Source organism: Balaenoptera musculus, chromosome 2 (genome assembly GCF_009873245.2).
Source record: "Balaenoptera musculus isolate JJ_BM4_2016_0621 chromosome 2, mBalMus1.pri.v3, whole genome shotgun sequence".
Classification (NCBI taxonomy): domain Eukaryota; kingdom Metazoa; phylum Chordata; class Mammalia; order Artiodactyla; family Balaenopteridae; genus Balaenoptera; species Balaenoptera musculus.
The window spans coordinates 56,067,887-56,081,786 of NC_045786.1; the positions used below are offsets into that span (position 1 = coordinate 56,067,887).

The 13,900-nt window shown below is 36.2% G+C and overlaps 1 protein-coding gene and 1 non-coding gene across 2 annotated transcripts in view; one reads left to right on the plus strand and one right to left on the minus strand.

Moving 5' to 3' along the window:
* The window catches only part of CHRNA7 (cholinergic receptor nicotinic alpha 7 subunit), a 127,192-nt gene that overhangs the window by 22,749 nt on the left and 90,543 nt on the right, over positions 1-13,900 (minus strand). The gene's annotated exons all lie outside the window — the stretch shown is intronic.
* LOC118891373 lies at positions 11,974-12,080 on the plus strand. Its single transcript, XR_005018957.1, has one exon. It is a non-coding gene; the product is annotated as a U6 spliceosomal RNA (small nuclear RNA).

The following is a 13,900-nucleotide window of genomic DNA, read 5'->3' on the forward strand; positions in this document are numbered from 1 at the left end:
TAGATGCAAAAATCCTCAACAAAATACTAGCAAACAGAATCCAACAGCACATTAAAAGGATCATACACCATGATCAAATGGGGTTTATCCCATGAATGCAAGGATTCCTCAATATACACAAATCAATCAATGTGATACACCACATTAACAAATTGAAGGAGAAAAACCATATGATAATCTCAACAGATGCAGAAAAAGCTATTGACAAAATTTAACACCGATTTATGATAAAAATCCTCCAGAAAGTAGGCATAGAGGGAACTTAACTCAACATAATAAAGGCCATATATGACAAACCCACAGCCAACATCATTCTCAATGGTGAAAAAATGAAACCATTTCCACTAAGATCAGGAACAAGACAAGGTTGCCCACTCTCACCACTATTATTCAACATAGTTTTGGAAGTTTTAGCCACAGCAATCAGAGACGAAAAAGAAATAAAAGGAATCCAAGTCAGAAAAGAAGAAGTAAAGCTGTCACTGTCTGCAGATGACATGATACTTTACAAAGAGAAACCTAAAGAGTCAACCAAAAAACTACTAGAGCTAATCAATCAATTTGGTAAAGTAGCAGGATACAAAATTAATGCACAGAAATCTCTTGCATTCCTATACACTAATGATGAAAAATCTGAAAGAGAAATTAAGGAAACACTCCCATTTACCATTGCAACAAAAAGAATAGAATACCTAGGAATAAACCTACCTAAGGAGACAAAAGCATGGACTTATATATACTACCAAATGTAAAATAGAGAGCTAGTGGGAAGCAGCCGCATAGCACAGGGAGATCAGCTCGGTGCTTTGTGACCACCTAGAGGGGTGGGATAGGGAGGGTGGGAGGGAGACACAAGAGGGAGGAGATATGGGGATATATGTATATGTATAGCTGATTCACTCTGTTATAAAGCAGAAACTAACACACCATTGTAAAGCAATTATACTCCAATAAAGGTGTTAAAAAAATAAAAATAAAAAAATAAAAACAATATATTGGTAACAGCAAAAAAAAAAAAAAAAAAAGCTGCCAATTACATGTTAAGATACCGCTGATGCCCAGATTTCAGAGCAAAAAAAGTCTGTAGAGAATAGACTAATTTTATTTCAAAAGAGAGTAGTAAGTCCTTTCTCTGGATATTTTGTTTTGTATTTTATTCTTAAGTGTTAAGGACATGTTAAAATGATAGCAATGTGGCTTGTCACAGACCATGACCAAAAGTCTTGAGCAGAACTGAAATATCATGGTCGTTTCTACCTTTCAGAGATCCCAGGAGGCAGACATCTAGGTATCAGCAGGAGGCTTCCAGAAGAATCTATTCAAGATCCTTTCTTTACCCACCCATTTGTATGTTAAATAGCATATAACATGGATTATAACAATTGGATGTAACATTGGATGATTTATAACAATGTTATAAATAATATGGGATAATGTTATCAAAGCCTGTGTCAAGTTTCTGGGCTCCCAATACTGTTCCTTGATCAACAGGACTATTCCTGATCCAGTACATCATCATCTTAATCACTACAACTTAATGGAAATGTTGGTATTTGGCAAGGCAAGTCTTCGACAACTTTGTTCTTTTGTTTAAAAATTATCTTACCTATCCTTTGCCCTTTACTCATCATTGTTAAGTTCTAGGATCTACCTGTCCAGTCCCATGAAGAACCAGTTGAGACTTTAGTTGGAATCACATTAAATTTACAGACTAGTTTGGGAAATTTTGACATCTTTATGATATTGAGTTTTCCCAGAAATAAATATATAACTCACCATTTATTTTGGTCTTAGATTTATTTATTGATACTTTTTAACACCTGCAAATACTGGAAAAAAGTCATATAGTCTATGAATGATAGTAATTAAGTTTATTCCTTTCTAATCCTTAATATTTCATTCTTTACTTTTCTTGTTATTTAAGATTCTTATCATTCTTAAGATATTTTTTTAAGTGATGACAATGTGTATCTTTATTTTGTTCCACATATAGAAACTTGTAATGTTTCAGCATTAAATGAGCTTTTGGCAAACACCTTACATCAGGTTACACAAGTTTTCTTCTATTTCACAAATGGGTATTAAATACCATCAACTGATTTTTCCCCAGCTGCCAAGATGATCGTACGATTTTTCTCCTTCATTCTGTTAATATTGATAGAATGAATTATATGAATGAATTTTTCTAAAGTTAAACAAAACTTATTTTTCATTAGAAAACTAAATTTGTTATGATTTTTTAGAAATTATTGCTAGATTTAGTGAGTTAATACTCTAGTTAAGATGCATACATACATGCTCATAAGTGATATTGTATGCTAGGTGGAAGTTGCCTGCAAAACCCACTTTTTCAAATTTCTTTTTAAAAACATACCAATCAAGAGAATGAAAAGGCAAGCTTCAGACTGGTAGAAAATATCTGAAAAAAGATATACCTGATAAAGACTGCTAACCAAAATATACAAATGACTCTTAACAGTAAGGAAACAACCCAATCAAAAAAAACTTGGACACCTCAACAAAGAAGATATTAGGGAATTGCAAATTTAAACAACCAGATACCACCACACACCTATTAAATGGTCAAAATGCAGAACCCTGAGAACACCACATCTGGCAAGGATGTAGAGTAACAGGAACTTTCATTCATTACTGATGGGTATGCAAAATGGAACAGCCACTTTGAAAGACACTTCGGCAGCTTCTTACAAAACTAAACATCCTCTTACCATACAATCCACCAATCACACTCCTTGGTGTTTACTCAAAGGAGCTGAAAACTTATGTCCAGACAGAAATCTGCACATGTTTAAAGCAGCTTTATTCATAATTGCCAAAACTTTGAAGCAATCAAGATGTTCTTGAGCAGGTGAATGAATAAATAAATAAACTGTGGTATATCCAGACAATGAAATGTTATTTAGTCTTAAAATGAAATGAGCTATTAAGCCATGGAAAGACCTGGAGGAAGCTTAAATGCATACTACTAAGTGAAAGAAGCCAATCCGAGGGCTACATACGTATGATTCCAACTATATGACATTCTGGACCAGGCAAAACTATGGAGACGGTAAAGTTCAGTGGTTTCCAGGAGTTGGGGGGAGAGAGGGATAAATGGGAGGAGCACAGAGGATTTTTAGGGCAGTGAAGCTAGTATGATACTATAATGGTGGATACATGTCATTATACATTTGTCCACATCCATAGAATGTACAACATAAAAAGTGAACCCTTAGTGTAAACTATGGACTTTGGGTGATCATTATTTGTCAATGTTGGCTCATCGATTGTAACAAACATACCACTCTGGTGAGGGTGTTCATAATGGGGAAGGCAGTGCATTGTGGGGGCAGGGCTATGTGGGAAATCTCTGAACCTTCTCAACTATGCTGGGGATCTAAAACTGCTCTAAAAAATAAAGCATATTTTAAAGATAGATAGATGATAGATAAGTAGATAGGTAGATAGATCCAATTATCTTGTCTATTTTTCTATTTTGTCTAGAACCAGCTTATATTTTTCTAGAAAAAATAAATTCTGGCTAAGTTTCCATATTCAATGGCATAAAGTTGTCCATAATATTCTCTTCTTTACTTTCTTGATAATTATTCCCTGAGGTGTGTTCATTTTATTAGTTCTTTTTAAAACCAACTTATTCCTTCTTGATTTCTATCTCATTTTTCTCATTTAATAAATTTCTACTCTTTCCTTTATTCTTCCTTCTATTTACTTAATATTATTTTTTTCCTAACTTCTTGAGATTGGTAATTAATTCACAAATTTTAGTTTTAAAATCTTGCCTAATGTAAGCATTTAAGGCTATGGATTTCTCCTTACATATATACACACATGCACACACACATTCACACACGCTAAAGTTTTTTTTTTTAATTCACATTTGGGTACTTAGTTCTCCAGATATCTATTTTTAGTAGAACAAGGACACATCTGTTTCTCTATCTGTGTCTATCTGTATCTATTTCTCTACATTAGATGAGGCTTGTTAATTATGAAGTTCTATATCCTGACACTTTTTTTCCTTCTTGAACTATCAATTACTAAAAAAAAAGTACATTAAAATCTTCTACCACAATTATGGATTTATCTGCCAATTTTTCTTCATTTGTTTCAAAGCTATTTTATTAGGTGCATACATGTGAAATTTGTTAAATATTCTCAGGAATTGTTTCCTTTTTATCATTATGACTTGACCTTTAACCTTAATTGCACCTTTTTTCTTATAGCATGTGTGCGTGCACATGAGAGTGTGTGTGTGTGTGTGCATTTTCCTGTTGTAAACATAGCCATTCTAGTTTTATCTTATTCCTGTTGGTCAAGTATATCTTTTTCCTTTTTCTTTTGTCTCTTGTGTACTTATGCTTTAGTTCAAATATATATCCAAATGGTGTGTGTGTGTGTGTGTGTGTGCGTGTATATATATATATATATATATATATATATACACGCACACACACACACACATATATACATATGTGTGTATATATATATCCAAATGGTGTATAGCTGGATTTTTAAAAAATATATAGTTGGGGGATCTCTGTCTTTTTAACTAGCTGCCTAATCCTTTTATCTTGTCTGTTACAATGTTTGGCTTTATTCCTACTATTTAATTTTGTGCTTTTTATTTCACCCTCCTTTGATTGCATTTCCCTCATTTCTTTAGGCTTCTCATGTTTTCTTTATTCTTTCCCTACTCACTTCTTACCTGTCTGGAAGTTTAAAAAATTATTCTTATACTTCTGATGGTTATTCTTACATTATTTTATCCCTTTAAAACAAACATTTATTGTTCTTTTCTAATTACAGAAATAAAACATATTCACAAAAAGGGAAATACAGAAAACACTTGGGACACAATAATTATGAGGTGACTGAAGGAACAAAAATAAAAATTACCCACAATTTTGTAACTCAGAGGTAACCTCTTTAAAAATTTTTTCTGACCATTTTCTATGCATGTGGATACATCAGTTGTATATAATGCAGATGCATACATACAGATATTTTAAACAAAATTTTGGACCTTACCTACAATACTCTTTAGAATTTGCTTTTTTTCCCCACTTTAGCAATGTATCATAGACAGTTTCGATTTTTACATTTTTAACGTGTATACTTTACTCGAAGCTGACAGCTCTATGCTCTGCCAGAACAACTTAAGTCCAACTAAGTGCTTTACCTCCAAGTACCATCCAAATACTGCCTTTCATGTTACTATTTTCCATCATTTTAATCACTCTTTGTTTTTCACCCTCAAGTTCATCATTATTATATATGTTCAAAACTGTTTATATTTACCTGAATTTTTAACAATTGCATTCCTTCTCATACCCTGTTCCTAAATGTATATTCTGGTAGTTTCTTTAATACATGTATTTCTGGTATTTCATCATGGCAGTTTACCTCTTCATGGTAACTTCTTTAGTCTTTGTTTTCCTGAAAATGTCCTGATTTTGCCCCTCACGTAAAGAAGGGTTTAGCCAGGACAGAATTCTATGTTGATGATTATTTTCTCTCAAAACTTAAAGTTACTCTTATTTTTTTCTGGCTTCTACTGTTGCCTCTAAAAGGCCTGCAGTCAGTCTAATCGTCATGCCTTTGTAGCAAACTATCTTTTTTTCTTTCATTTCTTCCAGCATCTCCTTAGCTTTGGGCGTTCTGCCGCTTTTAGCAAAGTTGTCTAGGTGCCCGTTTCTTATTATCTATCTTTCCTCAGACTTCTTGTATCGCCTGAAACTGAGGATTTATGTTTTTCATCAATATTATTAAATTCTCAGCCATTCTTTTGGAACACGGCTTCTGGAGGAAAAAGTCATATTTCACCGGAAAACTGCATCCTCTACAAGCATACAGCTCTGAGCAAGGCATGGGACTACGTCTGAGCTCTTTGGAAGCTCTTTGTAAGCTGCAAGCAGAGGATAGATGTATAAATTATGTGTTGTCTGGGAGTGATTTCACTGGTGGTGATTTGACTTCCTGCGCCCTGTAAATAAACACATTTTATGTCCACTTACAATTCATCTCAACATTCCTGTACTTCATATACATTTGTCCTGGTTTGACTTTTCCTTTAATTGGATCTAACATCTGCCTGGTTCCCTCATGTCTTGTGAGTAAAATAAATTCTTTAGCATGTGTTCATTTTTTATATCGGTATATGGGTCACAATTTTACCTTTCCTCTGAAAAATCATCTCCTAACACTTCTCCCACGTTCTTTCTATTATTTCCTTCTACAATACCAGCCACCACGTGTGGGAGCACCTACGCAAGAGAGGAACGCATATGCCCTGTCTCACAAGGTTAAGTGTGGGGTCAATCCAGGATGGGGTTCATACGTCCACAACAGCTTTCTGCATGACCTCAGACACACTGTGCTATTATTTTGATGACTCTTCCTATTTTTGACTTATTTGCAAAATAATAACAGTACCCTTCTCAAAAAGGTTGTAAATATATGTAAAACATTTGGATCAGGACCTGGTACATAGAAGCACCATTCACCAATGCATCCATTCACCATTCTTTCATATTTTTCACCTATTTAGCTGGCTATGATTCATCTAGGAAATTGCCTTATTCCTTTGACTGTGCCTCATCTGACACCCAATGCTTCTACTGAGTTTTTAATTTTTTATTTCATTGAAATGTTGTGTTAGTTGTACAATGTTGTGTTAGTTTTAAATGTTGTTAGAGTTACAATGTTGTGTTAGTTTCAGGTATACAGCACACTGATTGAGTTATATATATATATATATATATATATATATATATATATATATATATATTCTTTTTCAGATTCTTTTCCCTTTTAGGTTATCACAAAATATTGAGTATAGTTCCCTGTGCTATACAGTAGGTCCTTACTGTTTATCTGTTTTATCTACTGTAGTGTGTATATGTTAATCCCAAACTCCTAATTTATCCCTCCCTCACCCTTCCCCTTTGGTAACCATAAGTTTGTTTTTTATGTCTGTGGGTTTATTTCTGTTTTGCAGATAAGCTGAGTTTTTAATTTTGATGCCTATATTTCTCATCTCTATTAATTTTATGTGATTTTTTCCAAAGCTGTTTTTTAAAGAGTGTTTTGCGTTTTTCTTGCATTTTCAATTCTTAATTGTGTTTAATTATTTAAACATTATTTATTAGTTCTTATTACCTAAAGTTTAGATCCAGATCCGCAGTTTGTTATGTCTGATAATATTTGCTCCAAGGGAGCTGCTATTTATTTATGTGTCTTTTGTAAGTTTAATTTTCAACTCATCTGTTTGCATATGTTTGTTTGCCTTTAACAAACAGTCTTTGTAACGTTTACTGTAAAATCTAATGAAGGGCGATATAGAGTGAGAGCTCAGGGGACACAGATGCAGCCACAGTGTTGGTGGAAGCGAAATGACAAGGGGGAGGTGGGGAGAAGAGCAGAGCCCTGTGGCTGTCCCCTCACAGCTTTCCAGCCCCCACTCCTGACACCAACCACTGTAGTTTGCGCTGTTTGTCAGATGGCAGAAAACTCAGGGTTCAAACACTGATGCACCACCATGGAGCTTGGACAGGGCACATCTCAGCTTCCAGACGCCAAAGACTGGAATGAATCTTCAGTCTCCGAGCCCCCTGATTGTGACATGGAGCTTCCCCCATACAGCCAGAAACAGGCAAGCTTCCTGTTCACCTTCCTGCACTGAGGAGATGCTCCTCCAGCCCCCTTCTCAGAGAGGGCAGTGTTTCCACAGTAGTCGGTTCCAGCCCACCTGGTCTGGGCAAGAGGGTGGGGCCCAGGTGTCACCCTTGCCTCCCTAGGGGAGTTGTTTGGTGACCCAGGACCCAGGATAACTCCCTGAGCTGCCAGGGCTCCATGTGGGGAAAGCACTGGTCTCCATCCTCCCGGGCTGCTCAGAGCCCCTGCAGGCCTTCCAACACAGAGGTCAGGCAGCCTACTTCATGGATGTGAATGAGTCCATGAAGTAAAAGTGAATTTTCCATTTCTGAGCTGTGTAACCTGTGATGCCCTTTCTCTCCAGAGCCATGAAACAAAGAGGACAAAAGAAAGCTAGCCACCCCTGCTGGGGAGGGGAGAGTTTCTGCCACTGGTGCCCTTGGTTACTTTTCACACAAGGACTATAAATCAGGTGTAGAAATTCAAACGTGAGTGAAGGTGAGTAGAAAACACAGAGGGAAAGGTGCTGACTTTGCACTCTTCCCACCTGTGTTTCAGTGACCTCTGACCTGGCATGTATGCCACCTTGGGAACCTCCCACATAAGTGGGGCCACCAAGTCCATGCCTGAAGTTCCCCAGTAACTGGCTGAAAAGTGACCAGACTAATTTTCTTAAGGGAGCTTTTCCCTTTAGATTGAAGATAGTAAAGAAATTGATCAACATTAATCTGAATAAATATGAAATCTAAGTAAACTAAGCATATGCACTTGCTATGACAGTATAAATAAAATCTAAAAATGATAAAACAGAAATATTGTTTTTATCTTCAAGAAGTTAATCTAAATATTTCCTGCCTAAAATTATACTAAGTATTTCCACCAGAACACTGAAGCAAGAAGTGCTTCAAGTGAACCAAGCTGGTATAACATGTTTGGAAAGAAATTTCACAAAATGTAATAAGAGGATTTAAGAAGCTTAAAAATTCCATGTTTCGTCTGGGAAAATATATAAGATTAAAATAATTATAGTCACAAATATGTTTATTACCAATTTCAATAAAACAAAAACTGGAGCTCAGACTTTCTGTTAGGGATAGAATAGACACACTTTTACCTATTTGCATGGACTGAACTGCACCTCCCTCAATTCATATGTTGAAGTCCTAACCCCCAATGTGAATATATTTGGAAATAGGACCTTTAAGGAGGTAATTAGGTTACATGCAGTCATTAGGATGGGGCCCTAATCCAATAGGACTGGTAGCCTTATAAGAATAGGAAGAAATTAATATTCATATTCTCTCTCTCTCTTTTCCATAGAGGACACAGTGTGAAGGCAGGCATCTACAGGCCAGGATGGGATCTTTCACCAGGAACCGAACTGGCTGGCAGAAATAAACATCTTCGTTTTTATGTATCCATTACAGTCACTTTAAGAGTTTCTTGGGAACAACACAGTATATAAATAAATAAGAAATAAAATGTAATGGCCTGGGGATTCTGCCCCAAATAAATATTTACTTTAGTGAAAAAAAATGCCCAGAGTATGGTATTTTGTTATTAGTGTTTTGCAGCACTATTACTTCCATTAACTATGCCTAAAATTCTTAACATAAAATATAAATAAACATAGGACCACTGTGAAAATGCAGAGAAGAAGGCAGAAAGATTGACACGAGGTCCCTGGGTTTTCCATTTGTCTCTTATATTCCAAACTGAGTACTGGAGAAGCATCAACAGGTGCAGAGAAAAACAGCAACAACAAAAATGTCCTGAGAAAAGCAAAATGACCAGAAAAGGGCAGCCAGGGAGACAGAAAACTTTTAAGTAATAGTCCCACCTCAGCTAAACACCAAAGGAAAAAATCATGTTCTACCATCAACACCATCAGCAGAGAGGTGAGGCCTGTAGGCTACCAACAAAATTACATATTCCAAGAAAATATTATCAAAACAAGCAAGATCAACTATATTATTACCAGATAAACTAGACTTTATAGGAAAGAAAATTACAAAGGGCAGATATAAATTTACATACTGATAAAGACTCCACCTACCAAGAAGACACAACAATCATACATTCTTTCCCAAACAAGCTGAAAAGCTGAAAAGTATGTGAACAAAACCAGAAGGAAGTAAAAAAAAAAAAAAGGAAAAAGAAAGAAAGAAAGAAATATACAAATCCACATTCTTCAACACTCCTCTCTCAACACTTGATGAGAGGACAACTAGACAGAAAATCAGGAAAGTCACAGAACTTCACACACCATCAACCAATAGGGCCTAATTGACAGAAAACCCTTTCCCCAACACAGCAAAAACACATTGTTTTCAAGTCCCCATGGAGCATATACTAAGACAGACCACAAACTGTGCCATAAAAACCTCAACAATATTAAAAGAATTTAAACCATATGGAGTGTGATTTTCCACAATGGAATCAAATTAAAAACAAGTAAAAAGGAGACAACATGAGAATTTCCAAAGACTTGGAATCTAAACAGTAAATTTCTAAATAATCTATGAGTCAAAGAGAAAGTCTATGGGCAACTCAAAAGATAAAGTGAACTGAAGAAACTAAAAATACAGCTTATCAAAATTTGTGAGGTGCAGGTAGAGTGCTGAGGAGATGTATAGTAGTAAATGCTTACATTAGAAAAAAGTATCAAGTCTGTAACTCTATGCTGACTCCTCATGTAACAAAAAAAATGAAGAGAAAAATAAACTCATAACAAGTAGAGAGAAGGAAATAATAAATATAGGAAGAAAAATCAATGAAAGTGAGAAAAGAAAAACAATAGGGAAAATCAATGAAACAAAAATCTACTTCTTTGAAAAGATCAATTAAATTGACAAGCCAATATCAGGAATGAATTTGAGTATATCACTACAAGCCCTGCACACATCAGAAGAAGGACAAGAGGATGTCACAAACAACTCTTCACCTATAAATTTGACAGTTTAGATGAAATACACCAATTCCTTGGAAAGCACAGCCTACTAAAATTTAAACAAGAGGAAATAAATAAGCTGAATAGTCACAAAATTATTAAACAAATTGAATTAATAATTTTAAAATTCCTGAAAAGAACTCTCTAGGTCTTGATGGTTTCACTAGAAAATTCTACTAAACAATTAAGAAGGATTAATACCAATTCTATAACTCTCTCCCAGAAAATAGAGGATGAGAGAATATCTATCAACTCATTTTAAGAAGCTAATATTATTCTGAAACCAAAACCACACAGATAGTACTGAAAAAAAAAAGAATAAGAAAAAAAATAGAAATGTATAGAGTACATTCCCTCATAGACAAAAAAATTCTTAACAAAAAATTAGCAAATACAATTTGGCAGCATATATAAAGAATTATACACATAACCAAGTGGGGTTTATTCCATGAGTACAACATTGGTTGGAGTACTTCAAAACTGATCAATGAATCAACCATATTAAGAGGCTGAAGAATAAAAAGCATATGCTTATACCAATTGGTGCAGAAAAAAACACTGATAATATTCAACACTCATGCAGAATAAAAACTGTCAGAAAACTGGAATAGAGGGGAACTTCCTCAGCCTGATAAAGAACATCTACCAAAAAAACCATAGCTAGTATCATACATAATGGTAAAAAGACTGAATGCCTTGCCTCTAAGATCAGGAACAAGGCAGATCTTATTCCTGATCTTTCAACACCCTTATTCAACATAATACTGGAGTCCTCACCAGGAAAGCAGAAGAAATAAAGGCATAGAGATCAGGAAGAAAGAAAACCATCTTATTTGCAGTTGACGTGATGATAGAAATCATTTACATAACTATGTAGAAAGCCCCAAGAAATCTCTAACAACAACAACAACAAAACCCCCAACAACTCCTAAAACTAATACATGAGTGGAGCAAGGTCAGAGGATACAAGGTCAACATTTAGAAAAAATTGTGAAGGAGGGTTCAAGATGGTGGCATAGGATGATCCTGAACTCACCTCCTTCCACAGACACAGCAGATCCACAACTACATATGGGATAATCCCCTCATAAAGGAACCCGAAAGCTGGAGGAACAGAACCTCCACAACAAAGAGTAAAAGGACAACATTGAGACGGTGAGGAGAGGCAGAGAGATGTCTCACCAAGGAGGAAACCACACCCTGGCTGCGGTGATCCACAATCGGGAGGGATCACAAAGGCCCAGATCTTTTCTTTGAGGAGTGAGGGATTCAAGCTCCACACCAGGCACCTTGACCCTGCACAGGAGAGACAAGCCCCCAAAACACCTGATTTTAAAAGCCAAAAGAGAGTGCTCACTTCGGCAGCACATATACTAAAATTGGAACAATACAGAGAAGATTAGCAGGGCCCCTGCATGAGGATGATGCACAAATTCGTGAAGCATTCCATAGTTTTTGCACTTATTTACAAAACAGAAATATACTCACACACATAGAAAACAGTTTTATGGCTACCAAAAGGGGAGGGAGGGGATAAATTAGGAGTCTGGGATTAACATATACACACTATTATATATAAAACAGATAAACAAGAACCTACTGTATAGCACAGGCAACTATACTGAATATCTTGTAATAACCTATAATGGAAAAGAATCTGAAAAGGAAAAATATATATATATATTTTATATAACTGAATCACTTTGCTATACACCTGAAATTAACACAACATTGTAAATCAACTATACTTTAATAATTAAAAAAAAAGAAAAACCAAAAGGGAATACATCCAGGGCAACCACAGAACTGAGAGAAGAGAAAATTCTTTCTTAAAGGGCCCACATACAGACTCACTCAACCCAAAAGCCAGCATGAAAACATCAGATTGAAAAGCATATAGACTGTAGGTCAAGGGACCCACTTACTAACCTTGAAGCATCACCAGAGAGGCAGGAACCATTTCAGATGCTCCCTGGGGAATGCAAGATAGTGCCAGGAACCATTTTTGCCATTTCAGACTACCTTGCTAATACTGGTGCTGGTGGGCACCACTTTGAAATTCTCCCTCTAACTTGTTAGCACCAGTGAGTGTGCCCCACTGAGAGCCCCACCCACTCCTGCACATCAGCCCCACCTACCAGTCGGTGCAGCCATCACAGGTAGACCTCCAAGCCAGTCTGGGGGGCTGCCTCACTCACCAGCACACCACAGCAGCTGTAGCTATGTCCCTCAGCCATCCTGGGGGGAAGCCCAGCCTACCAGTATGCCACAGAAGCAGCTGTGGCCCCACCATAGAGGAGGGTGCATGCAGCCCCAATAGGGGACAACCCTTGAATGCCTGGCTCTAGTGGCCAGGCAGAATTGCACCTCTGAGCCCCACAAGACATTTCCTAAATAAGGCCACTCCTTCAAGACTGGGAAGGATAGCTGATTCACCTAATACATAGAAACAAAGAATTAAGAAAAATGAGGAGACAGAGGAATATGCTCCAATTGGAAGAACAAGTCAAAACCTCAGAAAAATAACTAAATGAAATGGAGATAAGCAATCTACCTGATAAAGAGTTAAAAGTAATGGTTATATAGACGCTCACCAAGCTCAGGAGACGAATGGATGGACACAGTGAGAACTTCAACAGAGATAGAAAAAATACGAAAGTACCAAACAGAAGTTACAACTAAACTGAAAAATACACTAGAAGAGCTGAACAGCAGACTAGATGAGATAGAAGAACAAATCAACAAGCCGGAAGACAAAATGGAACTTATCCAGACAGGGCAGTAAAATGAAAAAGAATTTAAAAAGCGAAGATACCTAAAGGGACTTTTGGGACAACATTACATTTGCATTATAGGGGTTCCAGAAGAAGAGGAGAAAGAAAAAGCGTCAGAAAAATTATTTGAAGAAATAGTGGCTGAAAACTTCCCTAGTCTGGGGAAGGAAACAGACTTCCAGGTCCAGGAAGTGCAGCAAGTTCCAAATAAGATGAACCTACAGAGTCACACACCAAGACATATTATAATTAAAATAATAAAAGTTAAGGATAAAGAGAGACTCCTAAAAGCAGAAAGAGAAAAACAACTTGTTACATACAAGGTAAACCCCTAAGGCTATCAGTAAATTTCTCAGCAGAAACTGTACAGCCCAGAAAGCAGTGGCATGACATATTCAAAGTGCTGAAAGGAAAAAAAACCAAAAAATTTCCAGCCAATAATTCTCTACCCAGCAAGGTTATCATTCAGAATTGAAGAAGAGATCAAGATATTCTAAGATAA